The sequence below is a fragment of the Apteryx mantelli genome, chromosome 2 (genome assembly GCF_036417845.1).
Source record: "Apteryx mantelli isolate bAptMan1 chromosome 2, bAptMan1.hap1, whole genome shotgun sequence".
In the NCBI taxonomy this organism is placed as follows: Eukaryota; Metazoa; Chordata; class Aves; order Apterygiformes; family Apterygidae; genus Apteryx; species Apteryx mantelli.
In genome coordinates, this window is record NC_089979.1 from 126,618,611 (window position 1) to 126,640,240 (window position 21,630).

General features: G+C 42.6%; 1 protein-coding gene across 3 annotated transcripts in view; it reads left to right on the top strand.

The window, feature by feature from the left end:
* Positions 1 to 19,867: 19,867 nt before the first annotated feature.
* The window catches only part of THRB (thyroid hormone receptor beta), a 163,622-nt gene continuing 161,859 nt past the window's right edge, over positions 19,868 to 21,630 (top strand). For all 3 annotated transcript variants that reach the window (XM_067292469.1, XM_067292470.1, XM_067292471.1), the window contains exon 1: positions 19,868 to 19,910. The gene's annotated coding sequence lies outside the window, so the exon portion shown is untranslated. The remainder of the gene's footprint in view (positions 19,911 to 21,630) is intronic.

The window sequence follows — 21,630 nt, forward strand, 5'->3', positions numbered from 1 at the left end:
CTTTAACATCAGCTGAAGAGAACCACAGGTACCTTGTAATATAAGCTGGGTAGAGAGGATGCCGTTTTGGAGACCCAGCTCTTAAGGGAAATTTTCCACTACACACATGGGAAGATGTTGGACACTAGATAGGCAGTTTTACTTTAACAAGTTCTCATAGACCTAATATTCCACAGTAATTTTCCTATGACATCCATTTATTTCTAATTCTGGAAGGTTAAACTAGTAACATCCTTTCAGTATTAAGAAGCTCACCTGCAAACTATGTCAAACTGCTTTGGGAAGACAATGCAATATATTTGCCCTTCATTTTATATATATATATATGTGTGTGTGTATGTGTGTGTGTGTGTGTGTGTGTGCTACAAACTAAATATACATATATACACATACATCTATACATATACATAAAATATACATATAAATACACACACATATTTTTATATATAGGTATATTTAGTTTTTGTAGGTTTCATTTTTTTAGAAATATAAATATATACACATGTATACAAAGGCTTAGTTCTAAAGTTCAGCTCTGAGCAAAGAAACCAACTTGTCTGAGAAGACAAACAGCCTCTGCAACCAAACCTAAGACTCTTCAGGTTTTTGTTGTAAGGCTTCAAGTGGGAGCTCATGATTGCACAAAAGTCTATGCACTGCACCAGTTCCTATAAGAAGAAGTGGTTTCACCAGTTCTGCCACCTTAATGTAAAGTCATTCTATCACAGAGAAAAAAAAATTCTATTTCATGGTTCCTTAGTGTTTTAATTGCTTTTAAGAATCAATAAAAAGAGAGGATTTTTCTTAGGAACACCAATTTCTGTCCTCTAACTGCTTGTGAGATATCTTATAGTGCTCTGCTTCAGCTTCCCTGAATAGTGAACACCGGTGCCCTATGGAGCCAGCATGAATTGATCGTAAGTCTCTTGTGACGTGGGAAACAGAAAAACTCTCCTGGATTTTTGCAGAGCAACTGAATTGTAAAAAATGTAGTAAAACACACCATACCATGAGTTTAGAAAGAATTTATATTTCCCTTCAGGCTATATTCTGAATGCTGGTAGAATGGTCAGGGAGGACTATTTATAATATACACGAGCTGCAAAAAGTTAAACCTTATTTACCAGGAATGAAAGAAGAAAACTAAGATAATAGGATATTTAGGAAAGTAAGTTGGTAAACTAGCCTTATACATCTAGACACTGATATGCTTCTAAAATAATTTCTGAATAGGATTGAAACTTGAGTTTGAGTTTGGGATTATTATTATTATGCCTGCCCTCCCCCTACTATTTACTCCTCTTCATTCACTTGCTTGCAGGGGAAAATACTAATGGGACCATAGTCACAGGTTAGGCATCACACTTTCACTTTGTAATAGGTATTAGCAGTTCTTCCTTTTCTTCTTCACACAAAGGGATGTCCTCAAAAAGTGGTTTTCCCATGGAAGAGGAATGATCAGGCTTTTTCTTTTTGACCCTTGTTAAATAACTTGACACGTTTTTCCTTTGTTTGTTTGTTTGTTTGTTTGTTTTGCAGATCTCATTTCCACACATTTCCTGTGGAATGTCCAAGTGCATTTCGAAAGCGAGAACTAAGTGTATCTGGGCAGCACTTCACAGTATCTTGGCCGTCTGAAGTAAAATAAATGAAATGATTGCTCCGTGGCTCTTAAACTGTCTGAGCCCATCCACAGCAAAGCTGAGAATCACGCTGTTAAAGGTCTTTTAAGCTCCAGAATTTAACCCTATTGTGGGGGTTTGGGGTTTTTTTGGATCCCAGGCATCTTTCTCAGTAGAGCTCTGATCTTGGCACAGACAAGAAGATATTGCCTGGGAGGTTCTAGTTTTTCTTGTTAGGCTGGAGTTGGTCTTCCTTTCACAGAATATGGACAGTTAGTGTATTTTCTGGAGCAACTGAGCAAATTACATTTCTACTGTAACAGGCTCCTGGATTCTAAGACAATTTCTTGGAGTGGTTTTGCCCCCTTATTAGGTTACCTTGTCGTGGGTTTTCTTTGGCCACCTCAGGCATCAGGGCACAGTGCTTGCCAGCTGCTCCGCAAGGGCAGGGGAGCTGGGAGCCGAGGGTTACAGCAAGGCCAGCCGGGCAGGGGCCTCACCGATGAGGGTTTTGGTGCCCACCCTGAGTGAGGCAAGCAGAGCAAGTCCAGTGGCGACAGTGAGGGTCAGCCCCGTTTCCAGACAAGCCCATAGCAAGGCAGGTCTGGGGCCGAGCGAGGAAGTTGAAACAGGCGTGGGATCCACAAGGTACAGGCACAGCTGCAGGCAGGAACGAGGACGGGGGCCTCAGCTTAAATGCAGCCCCTGAGTGTGAGGGAAGGCCCCTGACATGCTTCTCGCAGCTCCTTCTCACACAGCTCTCTCCCAGCAACCGGATCCGAGGTTGCGCAGCTGCACCATGTCAGAGGAAGCCTTGAGCACCAGCAGCTGAACCCCCAGGAGCGGCCAAGGGGTTGCGCTTGGCACCAGGGACTTTCTGTCCTTGCTTAGCTTTACGCCGACTGTGACTTCAGCTGAGCAAAGGAGAACATAAGACATTTCCCTGTCTACAGCAGAAAAAACAGTCGTCTCATCTCAATGTGTTTTTAACACAATATTTGAGATATTAATAGACCTCTTTTAACTTGGACCTCCCTAAATATCCTTGCAGTGTTATTATTACTGTAATAGAACATACTCCTACATGATCCTACTTGGTTAGCCTTAAAAATACTTTAAAAACAAAAAGGAAGAACAGAGTCTTTGTCTACGATTACTAAAATCTATCTTCATCTACGAGAAAATGTTGACGAATTGCCATGGAAACATTTACTAATTGTCCATGTAAGCCATAAAAATAGTAATGAAAAAGGGTAATACTTGTCAAGAACCGACACCCTGTGAGAGGTGACTTGAACCAGAAATAATTGTTTGGAAAAGCAGCAGTGTGATATAACAAAACCTTTCCCTCTTTAGAGTATCCCATTGCACACTGACATTATCTTGATATCTTCCCAAATGAGACCACATTTGCACTGGGGAATAGTGTCACAGTGCCCCTTGATGCCTGTTTACAGTCCATCCTTCAACACACAGGGGTTAGTGGATTGTGACTTTGATCAAAAGTCAGGACCAGTCCATTCTGTATTACAGGTTTTAAGATTTGATTACTCAAAATTTTCACATTTTTTTCTATATTATTTTCACACCACCTGTAAAAAATGCCATTTTCCAGCTACCCAGTTTAAATGTACTTCTATACATTGTGCTGCAGCTGCAGCAGTGACTGGTCAATGCATGACCCATCAAGCTAAAACCATCTTTCTCCATATAAGCTTTGCTTCATTGTTTCCATGTGTAGAAGAGGCATTGCTCTTGTTCAGTTTCAGTCATGTGTCATTTTTCTATTTATCTGTTGCTACTGAAACTTCTAAGGATGTGTATCAGCATAACCTAAAAATGATCATCAGAGGAAGACTGAAAAGCAAAAAACAATTGATATAAGCCTCATACATTTCATAGAAGCATTTGAGAGTCTCCATCCTGATTTGTTTTGGTGTATCTTGAAGCAATGTGGTATGTCAAGAAAAATAATCAATATCAACACAGCTTTATATCCAGGTGCAACATGCACAAATAAAGCATGAATGAAACGACATGAGGACTTAAATGAAATATTCTGCTTGAGCATTAATGTAGAACAGGTGGCATTCCTTAAGGAGATGCCAAACTTCTTGAATATAAAGGCCCATCAACAAAAACAAATAATACAAACAATTAAATTCTTTGCCTTTGCTAATGATTCACTATCAGAAAAGTTTAGATAGCAAAAGCATTAGACATTCATTATATGCCTCAAAAGCAGTATGCTGAAATTTTATTTTGCTAGTGACTTAGGTCTTCAGTGTCCACTCAGTCAACGTGTAAGACTATTTATAAAGGCAAACTAAAAGACCATTGACATGATAGTAAACATAGGGTTAACAATCACATACGAAAAATCAGTTCCAGCAAGAAACCTAAAATTCAAGCGTTGCTTTAGAAGGCAAAGGAGTGTAAGAGATGAGTCAATCTGAATACCTTGGCAGTAATATGCAAGTCAGTGGGGATATCTAGGAGGAAATAATGTCACAAATTGGCAAGGCAACAACTTTATTTATCAGCTTAAATAAGATTCAGTCTTTGACAATCTACAACTTAAAGAACAAACTGAATTTTCAATTCATGTTATTTTCAACTTAACAGATGGATGTGAATGCTGGAAATCTACCAAAAGTTTAGACAGCCATCCAAGAAGCCTTATAAAACACTTAGAAAAACTTAAACTTAGAAAAATAGTAGTTTTTTAAATAAATGACATTTGCCAAAATTTAACATCATTTTATGTCAGATATCCACCAAAAAAGAAGATGGCCTTGTCTGGGATGCATGTCATCAAAACAAAAAATCTACTGTGGTAGCAGAATATGCAAAAGGGGTCACCTAGAAGGATGTCCCCTGTTGCAGGCTAGGAGGGTTAACGTTCATGCAGCTTCCCCACGTGAAGGCTGTGGAGCCCGCTGCCCGAGGCACTGAGCGTGCCAAGGCCTCATTCGTGTCTTCTCCATCTCACGGCCATGACCAAGGACAGCTCCCGTTCAACCCTTGGACACTTTACCTCTTTTGTGACTTTTATTTTACAGTGTGGAGTCTGCTATACTTACGCTTGTAAGTCTGCTTTGAAACTGAGTAACTATGACTTCAGAAACCAATTATTGGTATTTTCTACAAACTTTGATGAAATTAAAGTCATGAAAACTGAGGGCATTTGGGAGCTCCTTTGAGTTTGTACAACACAGAGCAAAACAGGCACTGTAGCGTGCTATCGGTATGAAAGAGTGAAAATACTATGTTCATACAAATAATGATTGTGTGCACCAAGCAACTGCTTCATGTGATTGCATCGTGTGCCTTGAAGTTTTAGAGTAGATTCACGTAACGACTTCACTTGAGTTTTTAAGGGCAAAGTCTGAGGGACGGAATATGCTTTTTTGGAAAAGAATGCAGAAATGTGATTCTGGTCTATCTTTTTTCTACACTTTCAATAGACCATCATTTGTGACATTAGAGAAAATGTTAAGATAGTCTGTAAAGAAGCATGAAGAGCAAAGCTTCAGACCTTCCTCCAAACACTGTTTTTCATTACATTAGGCCTTGTCTACTCTAAAATATTTCCCAGTTACAGTCATTTGCATCCCCAAACGGAGTGCCTTAGTGCAGTAAAAATAAAGAGTGCCAATACTAACATCTTGCCTAGATCAGAGATGCACTTGCTGCTAGTTGGAATTAGAGAAAGTCAATGGAAAACAAAACCCTTAAAATGTATCTCAAGAAAGGCTTTAAAGACAATGTATTCTCTTCTATCCTGATGGTCACCATCCTTGCTCGTGCTCCTGGCTACATCACCCCTATTTGAGCTTCCCTTGCCCTGCTACATTAAGATGAAGTTTATGTCCTTAGTCCACCTTGCTCCCTCATCATTGATTTTTTAACTTTTACCTCATCACTGCCCTCATTGCTGTCATATAACAGTGCAGCCTCGTCAGCTCTTTCACTGACCTATTCTAGTCTTAGTTTACCTTCTTCTCCGCAGAGCAACTGGCCATGATGGTTGTAAGAAATGATGGCTTAGGGGACAAAGGTGGTTCATTGATACCTTATATACTTTCACTAGCTGAAAAATTGTAAATTGATATAGAAATGAATGTATCTAATTGTGTTCTTTACTGTTGGCTGTTTTAAAGCATGTACTTTTTTTCTAGGGCAAGAGCAGTCTACTGTGAGTTCCTAATTTGATAGATCCACATGGCATGTTTTGGAGAGAGACTCTGCAATGTACTGCCAGGAGTCAGGGACAAAGTATTTGACGATCTTAACAGAGAAAATGTATGCCTGCCTGCCCTATTTCCTGTTCAGGCCAGTTCGTGTCCATTGAGTTTTGCTGTCATTTGTTAAGTTACGCAATTTAATTAATTTCAGTTTAAAATACACATAATGTGTTAGCTGGATTATGAAGATATTTTATACCTTTTGTGTAATGGTAACAAAGACTTTAAGTTATTGAACTGTGTACATGAGAAGTTTTCAAAATACTTTTAAATTCAAAGGGAAAAAATCCTCAAATCCTCAAACCATTGATTTAAGAACTGAACATCAAAAAATTGCACTGGTTTTGCCAAAGGATACAATGTATCTCTAAAAAGATCAGTGAAATGTAAGACCTAATTATTTTACTGAAATTAAGCAGAAGCATTCATGATTTTGTATTACTTTTGCAAGATTCTAAATCAAATTCTTTAAGATAATCTTTTAAGGAAGGCAGTTCACAAGCATAATGGAAGCCATGGATGATTTAATTATTAGGTTTTAATATGACTTAATAAACTTTCAATTTCAGTGTGATTATTCTATTAGCTGAAGAGATCTCATCTGTTTTTCTAATCTCAGGACTGGAATTAGGTGGCATCTTTTACTTGTAAACTGAGCCCATGATGCAGACAGCACTGAGACTCAATGAACATGTGCAGACACATGATACCGCATTTTCAGAGCAGAATCATATTATAAAATAACAGTGTTCAAGAAGTTTAAATGCTAACTGGAATGGTATTTTAATCCTTTCACTGCCTTTGAACTGCACTTGTGTCTCAGCTGTGATATTATTAGACTGTCTAGGGAAATTAATTGCATCCCCTAGTAGGAGTCACGTAGGTGCTTATCTTATTTATACATTTCTAATGCAATCACCACTGTGATAGCTAAACTATGCTTTGTCCTTTTTTTTCTTTTCCTTTCCTTTTATTCTCTGCTACATGTAAAAATATTGGCAAACCAGCTGAAAATGGCAAGAAGTAGCTCTCATTTCCAAAGCCAATTAAAACCTGTAAGGCAAATGCGCATATATGCTGGCTGCTCCATAGATCAGCCTCTGCAGCGGACCGCTGGTGAACGTGGTGAGAAAAAAACAGAAGGCAAAAAACCCGAAGAAGCCCAACGACTCTTGGCAGTCTGGAAGATGCATGGTATTGAGTGCCCGTTAGCTGCTTTCAGAGATACCTCCAATTAGACCGAACTCGAATGCAGCCGGATATTCCCAGGCAATCTCCACGTCCCGTTCAGATGGCTTGGCAGAACAACGCTCGAAGCTGAGCAGACATACCCCGGAGTGCTATCTAATAACGCCGAACTTCCCCCATAATCGGAGCGTTCGCTTAAAACGGCTAATTGGTATCACTTTTGACGCCGAAAGATTCCGGCAGGGAATGAACACAGCGCCGCGGGCACCAGCGCAGGTTACATCATCCCCCTCGCAGGATGGTGGTGCCGAGCCCAGCAGCCGCGCTCAGGGGGCAGAGGAGCGGCCGGCACCTCCGGCAGGCGCGAGTGCGAGCCCGGGCAGCGTGTCGGGGCTCCGCGGCGGCCCCGGAGCCCGCTGCGCGACGCTGCGCCGCACCGCGTAGCTCAGCGCGCAGCGCGCCGCGCCACGCCGCGCTGCCATGACAGCGCGTCGCCGCCCCGCCCCGCCCGGCCCGGCCTGCCCCGCCCCGCCCCGCCCCGCCCCGCCCGCCGGCCCGGCCCGGCCCGGCCTGCCCCGCCCCGCCCCGCCCCGCCCGCCGGCCCGGCCCGGCCCGGCCCGGCCTGCCCCGCCCCGCCCCGCCCGCCGGCCCGGCCCGGGGCCCAGCGCCGCCGCCGCCGCCGCCGGGGGCGGGAGCCGCCGCCTGGCCCCGCTCCCCCCCCGCGCGGGGCGGCCCCGGCCCCGGCGTCCCGCCGCCTCCCCCTCGGGGTCAGCCGGGGACGGCGCCCGCCTCCCGCCGCAGGAAGCGCCGCCGCCGCCGCCCCGGCGCCTCCCGCGCGGCGCTCGCCCGTGGCAGGTGAGACCTCCCGGCCCCTCGCCGCGGCCCCGCGGGCCGGCGGCGGGCGAGGGAGGGGGCGCCGCGCCGGAGCCCGGAGCGCAGGGCCCGGCCGGTGCCTGCCCGCCCCCTCCCGGCGCGCCCGGCCCCGCGGCTTTGCCCGGGCCGCCTGTCGCTCCCGGCCGCTCCGCTCCGCGGCAGGGGGCGGGAATGGGAGCGGGGTCCCCGTGTGCGCCGCCCCCGGGCCCGGCGTATCATTTAAAGAAGTTGGTAGAATCTACAGCAGGAGCATTTCCGTAAGGAGCAAGACTTACTTTTAGTTAAGAATTCAAAGCAGAGCAGCATGTTGGGCTGCAAAAGTTTAAGGAATCAATGAACATAAAATGCAAATATACCGCTTCTAATATAGATTTACATTGAGTAGTTGACATAAAACTTGAACAGGACAGATGAGAAGATATTGTTAGATAGTGGGGGAAAAAAAAAAAGCTTGGGAAATGGTATCAGGATTTATTAGGGAAATGGAGAAAGATTGTCTCAGATTTAAAAAGGAAACCTCTTTAAAATGAGGCCTAGTGGAAAGAAATAACAGGAATGTGCTAATACAGAAATGCTTTGTTTTTATGGAAAAAGCTGAAATTGAAAACTTTTGAGAAAGACACTTGGGAAAACATTGAAATCCAAAGAAATGTCTTTGATAATGATGGAAAACTTGAAAAGGCAAGATTGTGAAAAGAAGTTGAAGTGCCCCAAGTAAGATAAAAAATTTCAGAAGGAAATATTTGAGTTTGTTGACTATCATTAGAAAAGTCAAGCAAAGGAGATGCAGGTTAGTAATACTCAGAAAATGGCTGAGACTATGGAGATGAGATATATTTATTTTCATCATACAAATTGTCTAGACCTGGAGATCAACCAGAATAATGCACAAAAACTGAGGTAGCTTGTTGGAAAGTTGTGGAAAAGTATTAAGAGAAGATAGTAGGAAACAGAGCATAAGTAGATAGTTGACTTGCTACAGATATTCCTGGAGACGTTTCTCTAGGTTGGACGATCGCAAAATTTCTGTCCTAGGGAGCCATGGTTTAGCTTTGCTGTGTGGATGGCAGATAAGACTAGAAACCCAAATCTTGAGATTTTACTGTTTTATTTTTGGGGCAAATGAAGTGTACAGGAGAGACCTGAGAAATTATTGAATGTGCTTCAGGTGCTTTTCCAGCAAGCTGAAAAAGACTAAGGAGGAAAAACATCTGATACAGAACAGTGTATCTGCTCCAGTTGGAGGATGTTGGAAGGAAGGCCAAAATGCTAAAGAGGAAAAACTGAAACTCCATTAAGAAGTACAGCAAACGAAAGAAATACAGATTTTATAGGCCTCTGAAAGGAAGAGAAAAAGATTCTGAGGCAACTAGCCGGAAAGTATTGCCAACCAAAAGGTGCAACTGTGATAGAGGCTGTCATTCAGAAGCTCATGTACAGCAACTTATACATGACTATGGGGTATAGTGTGTTACTACTCAAAGCTAGAGGAGACCTGTATAGCTATCTCTTATCAAGTTGGGTCTTCTAAGCCACAGCAAAACAGAGCATTTATTTAAAGGAGGGGCAGGGCAACCTCTAGCTTATTCATCCACCCAAAGGGAAGATAGCACTTTTAATGTGGTGTTTGCCACTGTGCCAGGGAAAAAAAAAATGCAAGGAAAGCTTTTACAGAAGCTCAAAAGTGGTGCAGTTATAAAAGAGTATAGATGGCTGGAGAAGAAAAGGCATGACATAAATAAAAAGAGAGAATAACAAACTGTATGGAGTAAACTTCCTGAACTTTTGGGTCTAGAAAGCAATTCAGCAATATTTGCAATCAGTCATAATGACAGTCATGCACAACAAAAGATATCCCTTACATTTAGTTCTGACATTGGCTTCCTGTATACATACCAGTTTGCTTTTTATTGTTTTATAAAGTTCTTAATATTTCTGTTACAATTCTTCAAATGGCTTTTGAAAAAAAAAGTGCTGTGCAAGGGCAGTGAAGCTCATTCTAAGTGAAATCCTTCATACATATGATTCATAATCAGTTACTCTTCTGTACCTAGCAGTTTTGCAAAATGTAAGGGAGAAAACATGTAAAGTCTGAACATGAAGAACCTACAAAACTCAGGTTGAGAGAGGACTATAGATATACAGGATCTTCCAAACATTTAGTGATGTTTATATTAATGGATTAATAAAGAACTAGTGGGAGGAATAAAAAGATCCACAAACGGCTGTCAACATATTAGCTAAAATATTGCAATTGTCTGCCAAGTAGTGGCTATGTTTTCAATGTTATAGTGAGGGCTGTAAAGTCTGAATGTATTATAGAAACGGAATTATGAATTCAGTTACCTTCATTTTGTGAATTAAAGTTTTAGGTGTAGTTATTAAATGTTAAAATGTTTGGTCTGTTTCTGGTAAATGACAGAATACTTAAGTCACATGGTTACTTCACAGATGTTTTCCTTTAGGTTTCTAGAGATGGGTGCAAGAGTACCCTTGACTTTCTTCTGTTTGGCTAGATCCTGGTGATGATCTTTGATCAAGCTCATGGTAAAGTAATACTTCAGGAAGTTAACCTATCGTCCTGATAAAGGTAAGGAGATTTTTGTTAAGAAGTTTGATTTCTGAATGACAGGTGACTGTTCCAAGCATGACTTCAGAGAGTGGAATGCATTGTTTTGAGATGATGTGATCAGATCCTATTTGTAAGGAAACTGGCCAGCCAAAGACTGAATGGCATAGGAAATAGAGTAATTAAAATAGATAGGAAGAAACTTAGAAGAAGAGAGGATCAACATTGTAATTAAAAGGGGATTGTGGGGGAAAATGTTAGAAGCAACATTTATGACATTGGTGAAAGAGTGGTGCATAACACCACCTTCTTAATCATGTTAGTATAATGGCAGATTAGCATAATAAAAGGGAACTGTAAATAAGTAATACTGAACATAGTGTCATCTTGTGTCTAGTAAAGTGGGAAGCATTGTGATCTGAAATTACAGAGCTAGGTGCATATCTGGAATGGAAAACTCAAAATTGTTCTCATCTCATGGGTGCACATCTTGTTCTCCTTTAGTCTGGCCAGGGTATATGGATTTTGCTCCTTTTACAGTGTTAATTGTTTTGAATTTTTAATTATTCATCTTCACATTAAGAATGAATGTTTACTGTTTTGAGATATGATGGGAGATGTACTCAGAATTTGAGATCTGTCCCATCCTCTGGGATTTAGTTGGATGATCTCATTAGATTCAGAGTCACTGCAGTGAGTCTAGAAATGTGCAGATGCTAAACATAATACAGAATTTTAATTATTGTTTACTCTTAATTAAAATGCTATTTTTGTTTGGTTTGCCTCCCTCTGGCATCTTCAAGTCGTAATTAATTCTTAACTGTGGGTGGTGGGATTAGGATTGGCAGCAACACACACCTCAAACAGCCCACCAGTACCTATGGCTCTACAGGCCATCGTATTGCAGCAGCAAAGATCAAATTCTTGAGTAGTTAGACAAAGATGGCTATTGTTGTTGCCAAGATTATTATAAATCATGTTGTCAACATATTTGTTAATGTACAAACATGCAGGTGGGGTACAGAACTCATGAAACTCATAAAAAGGTGTAGACTTTGTGTAGCTGTGAAATTAGAGCACTAAAGATCAGATGTATAGAAAAATGTTGAAGGGGAGTCAGTGTTCACTTGATGGATTAAGAAACTGGATGGCGCTGTTTCTTTTGGTGAACTACTCTGTGACATTATGACACTGATAAGGAAAATCTGTGAGCAAATATGTTTAATTGATGTGGTTCAAGGAGTGGCTAACTATTTGGCACATTTGTGTGGAGGTGGTATTTCAGGTGCATAACTGGATCGTGGTTGAGGGTTGTTTTTTTTTTTTTCCTTTCCTATAATGTTGCAGTTGTTTCAGAGTACAGTGAGTTTTTTTGGCTTAGAAGTGCTGCTGTAATTGGTTTCTAGAGCTTTCCTGATTTGACCTAATTGGACATTTTGAAAGGTTGCCAAAGTACAAAGTAGGGTTTTGCCAGTTTTCCGTCAGTGATTAATAAAGCTCATTTGGAGGATCAATTAGAGTCCTGAAAATAACATTTTGAACTGAAAATGTTATAAAACCAATGAGTGCTATTTTATTAGTGGGCATTTTCAATGTTGAATGATGAAATATGGCACTGTAATTAACCATAAATATACATTTTTTTCAAGAGAACCTTCTCCCTTCAGATGACTATTACATTGTAGTGGTAATTCTATAGTCAGGGTTGAGACACACTTTCTGTTTTGCAATGACATTTTTGTCAAAATTCAATATGTTGGTTTTAAGAAGTCATTAAACCATTAAAAAGTGGTTTTAGCAGGTAAGAATTTTTCAAGGGTTTATTTCCTTTTCACAGACAGTGTTAAGTGCTAGCTGTCTAAAAAGTTAGTCTTTAGAATGAACAAATAACTGCTCTTGATGTGTCCGAAGGCCTAGGGATTTGGAAAGAAAAGAAGCGATATGTTTGGAGGGAGTAAAATCAGGCAGTGTATCCCATCATGAGTTCCTAGTCATCCTCAACTCCTCCCTGAGTTCTTATTTGTATTAAAGACAATTAAAAAACTAAGCATGAGTTGTTCAGCCTGTTTCTGTACATTTCTAATTTGTTTATTGCCCTGCTACTGAGTGTAGATTTGATAGATATTTTTTTCTGAAGGAAGAGGGCTGACTATAGTGGATAAGTTAACAAGCAGGAGGTTCCTGCATGTTGGAATTAACTACTTATCTGTCTCATTCATTGCTTGTTTGTTCATGTTTTGCTCATTCAAATGTATCCGAAAGAAATGAGATATTCAGCTATTACAGTAGCTCCAGTTTCTAATTTGTTCCAGGAGTACATAGCCGTGGGTCTGAGTGCACCAGGTAGGATCTGTAGGTGTTTACATAATACTTGTCAGTGCATTCAGGTCACAATTAGCTTTTTGATTTTTATGTTATTGGACTTTGGCTTACCAAGTAAATATAAAAAATATGGCTTCAGATTACATTTATACTCTTTTCTGCACAGTGAATTCTGAGTGGAAGTGATTACATCTGTCTTTTTTTCATGCCTCCCTGATGCCACTTTTCAGATTGTATTTTTTTTACCAATGTATGAGCACACTAAGTGCTGTGCTATGACTTGTTATACTTACTCTTTAGAAGTAAAACAAGAGCTTTTATTAAAGTATTTCCCTCTGCAATGATTTACGTACATTTGGTGAGAGTGCCACACTGCTTCAGCAAGTAAGGTCACTTGAAAAGCCAGAGTTTTGATTAAAGCAGGATTCCTCCTTGGCAGGTTGTACAGAGCTTTGTAAAGCTGAGCTCCAGAGCATCTTCTGGGATTCTTGGTGGACTGGGTGTTCCAGGGGAAGGAACTGCTTCCTCTTTAAGACACTATTAGCATAAGCATCACAACATGAAGCCCATAATCACAGTCAGAGACTCTTTCCTCTTGTTAAGTCAGGCAGATCTTGTTTAAATTGGCATTTACTGAAATATGACTGTTGGAACTCTACCAATGCTACATACTATACTGAGCAGGTATGTATGCGCTACACTTGCAGTAAAAAATGACAACAGCCATTCTAAAATAATACAATTATAATATTATACCATTATAGCATTTCTGCTAGCACCATGGTAATATTTCTCTTCCATATCTTTGAAGAGAACTTAGGGACTAAAATGCTTCAGTGAAACTCTGTGTGTGTCCAGAAATCCAACTGTTACTGGATTCAAGATGATAAAGGTAAAGTGACATCATTCATTCCATGTTTTAGGTCTGCTAAAATAAAGCTTAGCAAAATATTGGTAAAGCAAAAGACGGAGAATGAAATAAAAATATGATAGTTTATTATTTTACATGTTTTTACTTGCTAATATGAGTAAATGTCATAATCTTCTCCAGAGAAGAGAAACCAGGCTTCTAAGTTCTGTTCTGAGTTTAGCAGAAAACTGGAATCCAGATTCATAGTTTTTATTATCTTTATTTAGAGGTGGAGGCTGTCTCCCAGAATCTCCATATTTCTTGCCATGTTTTCCATACTAATGCTCAATTATGAAGAACAAGTTGATTTTGAATATGAAAAGCTGCACATCCCCTCAGTTAATACACCACCCACCTGGTAGTTGAGCTCCATATGGTCTTAGATTAGGAATGAGGGAACTTGCAAAGCTCTTGCTGCTGTCAGGTCTCCAAAATCAAATCTTTCCCCAGTGGGTTTTAGCTTTCCCTCAAAGTAACCCAGTTACAATTATTGCAACTGCAGGAGCCTTTCCAAGCCCTAATCTTTTAACTGAAACCACAGCAGTTTGGGACAAGGGATCTGGTTTCAGTAGGACTACTAGCCAGTCTGTAAAAGGACAGCATTCATCTTCCCACTCTACCTTCTTATACAGCTGCAGTCACTCTTGCTTTGATTTTTCTCAAAAGAGATGTCCTTTATCCACCATTAAAAGGGGACTGTGTCCAAAGCCTTTGGTGCTGTCACACCTATTTCAAACCTAGAGATTTTTCTGCAGGTCAGTTTAATCCTATTTCTTCATGCCCAGCAGGCTCACATCTCACCCTTTGTCTATTCCATTCAGTATGAAGGGAAAGCTATAGATCTGAGTTAATGAGTCTGTCATTTGTCATCTACATTTGTCACTAATACTAATTTATTAACTTACATGGAGTTGCTTCTGCTGTGTATTTCTGTGAAATCCAGAATCTGTGAAATAATTTTTATGAAATTTTGAAGGCCCAGATCATACAAATTTTCATCACAGGTGGCATCATAGTATAACAACAATGATCTTGTCTTTTTAGAACATAAGATATATGAACCACCATTTTTGTTTACACCAGTAGCCCATATAGCCCAATTGCCTTTCACTGACTGACCAGTAGAGGATGTGTACAGAAAGGCTGGAAGAAATATGACAAGTGTAGAATTTCCTAACTTCTGGCAGTCAGAGGTTATGGGAATTTCCTGAGCCAGAGATTTCACTGGATTGCATCATGATGTTTACTAGCCATTGATAGACCTATTGACCATAAATTGTCTGATCTGTTTTGAACTTTCTTGAACCTCCACATCATCCTTTGGTAGCAGTCCAAATAGCCTCTTTTATTGAACTGGTTTTGCAATAAAGAGGAGAATATGCACAAATTCCTATTTAGTCTGGAAGCCTGCTTCAGTTTTCTGCTGTAGGAGGGCTAAGACTGTTTTCCCAAATACTTTGTACTTGCAATTTAGAAACACAAACTTTAAAAATGATTTTTGGTGATAACTTAATCTTGCTGCTTTTTTTCTCATTCAGATTTTTCTTGTTCTTGTTCATCTGGTTCTGTGGACCAAGTGCTAATATCCTGCTTGCCCTGTGCATCCTTGTATAACTTGAAAAAAATCCCCTGCTGTGTTTTTGCATGCAAGATCAAAAACAGATATTTGCTGAAATATGTGGTGATATGAACTGTGCATTGGAGGTTAATTTGTGCCTCTAGATTTGTTTCTTTCTCTTTTACTTTCCTTCTTGTTATTTAGGGTTTTTTTAATATTTGCCTCAATTTTCATTCATTTCTCTTCTGTTCTCACACACACACTGTGGTTCCCCTTGAATTCTGATGATGGAATGGAATTGGATCTCTGTGCAAAACCAAAATATTATTACATTAAGTTATTTTTAGGTTCCCCAGAACTCTTGAAATAAATATATATTACCCTGTACGGTAAAATGGAAATTGAAGATGAAAAGAATGACAGTAAAACAGTATTAGTACATATTAGTAGTTTAGTATCAAACTTTTCCAGCAAAAGGGTATTTTGCCTGGGCAAAGACTACAGGATGTTGGCCAAATACCTTCAGTTAACATCAAAATGTTTCAAATTCTTTCATAGCAATTAGAGCAGATTGGCCTCAGTTATCATTAACAGTAAATTTAAATTAATCTAAAGTTACTCTATCCATTTACTGTCTGGTAGCTTTTATGTGTGTATAAGCACTGGTTATCCATGGTTTAAAGATCCATAAAGTTCCATATGGGATGCTTTGCTGTTGTGCTGAGTCACTACCAGTAGTCCAAAACATTCAAAAAGGACACGTGTGCTTTCCTGATTTCCACGTTCCATATAAGTTTTTTAAAATGAACTGTTTTGGATTCTTTTTGTCTGCCAAAAGGTGAGGTTCTCATTTAATCAGAAGACTCCAGGGTGATCTTAAATTACCCACACTTTGTGCTGCTTTATCATAACTGTTTTCATCTTCAATCTCCATTTTCCCATGCACTGTAGAACATATTATTTCAGAGGTCTGAGGAAATAAGAAGCCTGAGGAATTAAAAGGAGTAAGAAAAACTGCATGTCTTGTAAGACCCTACTTCAAAAAGTGATTAGGGGCTCCTCTGTCCACCAGATAATGTGTGCTAGGAGATCATGTCATTCATCTGCTTCCTTAGCTAATGTTTTATGGGTCTGTGCTATCTGCCTGCTTAGGTATAAACAAATGAGTAAAATCCAAAAAAGCAGATGAGGTGTGTAATACCTCTAAGAAAGACACAAATCCATTTGTGTGTGATTTGCCAAGCAATTCAAAGATCCACAGGGGGAAAAAAAAATCAAAATAAGCAATAAAAAGGAAATCTTCAAGTTGATGGTAAATGCAAGGCATGACTTAAAATCAGAAAGCCCAGCTGAACTAGACTTCTTCCCTGCCTGCCCACCCCCAAAGGTATGGAAGCCAGCAAAAAATATTTATGAGGAAAAGTAAATTTAGAGCAAGAAGGAGTAAAAAGACAAAATCCACCAAGGTGCCAAGTTATCTCGTTCTGTTGACATGAGAAAGAAGTAATACTGTTTCATTGACAAGAACCTCATGCCCTGAAAGATTTACAGATTCTCTTCCAGCTCATCTTAGAGCTGAATTATGTCATACATGCTCCTGGTCCAGCTCTCAGTGTCACTTGACAAGGTCAGAGTTTCCACTTGCTTTTCTTATTGAAAGAAGTTTCTGACTCTTACGTTTGTGAAAAAAAACATGACCCATGAGTAAGTGATGCAGTGTGAGCTTATGCCTGCAGACAATCTGAAATTCTGTTCGAAGGGAGGAGGAAGATTTGCCTATCGATTTCCTGGCTGCACAAGCTGTATGATTTGCCTCCCTCCCTCTCTAGAGCTCACTGCAGGTCAGGTAGTGCAGATACTGCAGGGATACAGAGGCTCTTCTACATACCTTGCAATTGGATTGAAGCCCTCTCTCACAGTCTCTGTGTAAGAAAAGCATTCATGTGAATGCACAGTAGGCATAGGGCACCCACCCAAAGGGATACCCTGTTAGTAACAGGGCAAGCAGAGTTTCCTTCCAATTCCTGCAGGGAACAAGAGGATCTCTCTTTCTGCGGTAGGGGGAAGGAAGGAGCTCCATGCTGCAGCTGCTGCACCGGGCAGGTCTACTTTATGGCTATCCCAAGCAGAGTGTGGCATTTAAGGCACTGGGTAGGGCCATTGATAGTGACAATGTCACATAAGGCTTAGGGTCCTGGATTGCCTAAATCTGGGGCCATCTCCTTCGCTGATCTCCAGACTACACACTGGACCTGGACAGCTGGTTTGCACTAAGTTCAACCTCTTGATTTGTTACCAAAATGTTGTTGGGTTCCCTTCTGTTCCTTTTCCCACTTCCCTTCTACTGCACACAAGGGACTTCCAGTCCATATGCAGTATCATGTCAAGCAGGTGGAAGGGAGACTGGCTGAGTGAGAAACCAGGAGTATCTGTCCTGCTACGCACTCTGATAAAATACAAACTACATGGCTAGTAGTGATACTATGCTTTATCTCTTCCTAATGTTTTGTCTTTTGCTGGGAATCAGCATTAAAATGTATTACAAAGTTTTACCTCAAGTACTGACAAATATTTAGTGTTGCTGTCAGTGTTATGGATCAGTTTCATATGATGATGACACATTTTAAGACTCCTATTCTCACTGTCACATGACTTTGTGTCCCTACATTTTAGTAATTTCAGAGCAGTGTATCACCACTCTACTAGCTCATTTTGTGCTGTGTTCAGCAGCACATATTTATGACATGGTGAGTGAAGAATGAAGTTTTAACTCGTGTCCTTAACTAACCCTTAAGTGAGGGGATTAACTGCCTGCCACATTCTTTTACTAAGTATTAATCACTTAACATTATTTTCATTTTTTAAAAAAGGCTTTTGTTTTTTTAATATGTCAGTACACAATTTTGTTTGAAATCATGGGGTTTTGGGGGCTGGTAAGATATTGGTCTAACCATTACTGTTGTTGGACTGACAAGGGACCTGTCATATTACTTTTTGTGTGAAGGAAAAACTATGTGTTGATGGGCTACAGTTCAGTTGTCAAGGTTCGCTCTTTCTTCACAAACCTGTCTTCCTGACTGCGGTAGAGTTAAAAAAAATAATTATAAGTTTTTCAAAGGATCACCCACATACACATGGTATGAGAGTTCTTTGTTGGTTTCATTTTATTTGTACATGACTCACTCTTGGCAAAATGAGTGAGCCTCATGAGCCTGTAAAAATTCTGTTTGGATTAAATGATTTGCATTAAATGATTTATAACTGCAAGAAGGGTTTAATATTCCCTGTAATTCCTTAAGGAAAAACAAACCTATCTTATTCTTTCAAGTAGCTATTGGTTTCACGCCTGCTACTTCAGACGCCATCTTCCTGGCTCAGGTTGATAGCTGTTAATGAGACAGGAGGTATTTTTTCTTCCTTTCGCTTCCCGTCTCATGAATTAGAGATCAGTCGTGGGGCTACACTGCCATCCTTTTCCCAGCACATCCTTCCGCTTGACCGAAAGCGGGCAAACGCGCGGCCTCCCGAAACAGCCTTGCTTGTTACGAGCACGCGACGACTAGCTCCGTGCCCTGGTTTCGGCCGGGCGGAGGCCGGGCAGCGACGCTCTACGAGACCAGCGTCCCACCGCTGTGTAGGCCGGAGCCTGTCACCCTCGCCTGCCCGTCGCGCACCGATCGTGGCCCAGGTAGCTGCGGAGGCCCGGGCCGAGCAGGCCCCGCGCGGTGCCAGGCGGGCAGGCCTGCACCCCTCCGAGGGGTGCCCCTCCGGGGAGGCGCACGGGTAAAAAACCCCGGAGAGCGCAGCAGGATGCGCGAGGCGCAGCCAAAACGCCCTTTGACCGCGTGCTTGCGCGAAGCGGCGGCTGGCCTGGGCACCCGCTTCCCGAGGCTCAGGCGCAGCCTCCAGGCGCGCGGGAAAGTGACTGCGAGGGGCTGCCGGCCTTCGGCCTCCGCTTATGCGGGCCCCCCCCGGTGCCCCGCCGCGAGGAGGCTTCGTGGCCGCGCTGGCTGAAGCCACCGACACGCGGTTTCGACGCCGGCGGCTCTGAAGCGTTGCGGGTCTCCCCGCGGAGGCGGCTCGTGGCCGGCCCTCTCGGCCCGCCGGGGGGGGGGGGGGGGGGCGGCCGCGGCGGGGTGTCCCGGCGCGGCGCCGCCGCCCCGGCCGCCTGCCGGGAGGATGCTGCCCCCGGGCGCGGAGCCGCGAGTCCCGCCGCCCGGGCCCTCCGCGGAGCCGGGGGTGACTCGGCGGCGGCGCCTCCGGGCCCGCCCTGCCCCCAGCGCCGCCCGCGGGGCCGCCCGGCGGCGGGGGGATCCCGGCCGCGCGGAGCTACAAGTGGCTGCGGCGGGGCCGGGGGCGGTTTCGGCTCCGCCGCGGTTCCCCCCCCGCGCCGCCCGCCTCCCGGCGACCCTCTCCCCGCCGCGGAGGCAGCGCGGGCGCGTTGCGTAACGCGGCAACGCCGAGGCGGGTCGCGGCGCGGCGGCCGGAGGTGAGCGGCGGGAGGCGGCGGAGGGCGGCGGAGGGTGGCGCGGGCGGGGGGAATCCAGGTCACGTCCGCAGCCAGACGGCGGCGGGGAGGCGGGAGCGGCGCGGCGAGAGGAACGGCGCCGCTCGCCGCGCGGTAAGCGACCCGCGGGCCGGGGCGCGGGGCCGCGCGGAGCCGCGGCGGCGCCGCCCGGCCGCCCGCGGAGAGGTGCGGGCTGTCGTCGTCCTCGGGGGGCTGCGGGCGCAGCGGCGGCGCTCCTCGCTTCCCGGCCACTAACTGTATTTAGCCGCTCGCCGCCGCGGTGCGCGGGCGCGGCCCCTTGCGCGGGGTCCGGTCTCGGTTTCCGCGGTGCTTGGCAGTTCCCACGGCCCAGGCGATGTCGGGGAGGTGGGGGGCGGAAAGCGCGGAGGGGGGGGGACGGCGTGTTTGCAAGGTGGTGTGTGTTTGCTGGCGTCTTGTTGCTATTATTATTATTATTATTGTTGTTGTTATTGTTGCAACATAGGTGGTGTTTCTCTGTTAAAAGTTTAGCCATTGAAGTTTTATCTGACTTTCTAAAGCAGCAGACAACATGGGGGAAAAAATATTCCTGAAGTCAAAAGCCAAATGCGTTAATTGTTAACTATAAATAGAGAAGAAAGCTTGAAAGCTGATGTGGGTGGGTTGATGAGGGAGAGCGTGAGTAAAAAAGAAAAGGGAAAAAAAGAAAAACCCCAATATTAAGATGCCATTTACTGGTAGAAATGGTAACACCTGTTCTGGTGAGGTATAGTAACGTAGTAGATCGGTGGTCCCCCGACACCTTGTTTGCCCTTCTGTGATCAAGTTAGTGTAAGGAGCAACACAGCTTTAAAACGTTCTAATAAATACTAATTCTGACTCAGAAGGGTGAAGGAGACTTTCTACAGCATCCACATTTTCCTTTTATTTTTATTTTTAACATAACACAAAATCCATACATACGAACTGGGCCATCTGCTAGTTGCAGCAATATATTTAGCTTTTATTTATGAAACTAGTCTGTCGTAAATATGAGTTTGCATAATTGATAGACTGTGGATCTTTTTATAAAATAATTTGCTTTCCTTTTACAGTTCAGTACTGCTTATGTGTTGAGACAATTTACTAGATTTTTCTGGTTCCTGTTTTGCCAGCTCTAGCTTCCGAATAAGCATTTGAGGGGAAAAAAACAGAGCAAAGGGATTGTTGTCTATAAGAAACTTCCATAGTAAAACAAGTAATTTTCAGCTGTAATCAATACAGTTCCAGTAGTTAGTATTGCCTTATGATTAGAGGTTTCGGTTGTCTCTCTTACTTTGGAATGTAAATAATAGAAATATTTAAATGCATAGGAATTTTTTTTAAGTGACCCTATTGTTAAAGGAAGCTGGACTAAAACACTGGAAAGTGCAACCCTTCATTTTTTTGTAGAACGGCTGTTTAATGGACAATAACAACAAAAGTTTTGTGAAACTGGATATGCATACTTCCTTCCTCACAAGTTTTTTTTTTTTTTTTTCTTTTTCTTTTTCTCTCCTCCCTGATAACTGGCTCAAAATCACCCTTCATAGTAATCCTGGGACCCTTAAGTTAGTTTCTGCTTTCCTTCAATTTATTTGAATTGGTGACCTTTGGATGAAATTGTGTGTTCCATTGTTACTTGCTAAAGATGGACTGATTTAGTGCTGAGATCCCTGATGTGAAACCGAGGTCACTTCAGCTTGATGGTCCCGATGAAATTTAAACATTCAATGGCTCTGTGTTGGAAAAGAGAGGTTTTAATTGTGGTATACATCGGCTTTTAACTTTACAGATTCTGATGTTCAGAGCTGAACCAAAGTCTGTTAAAAGTCAA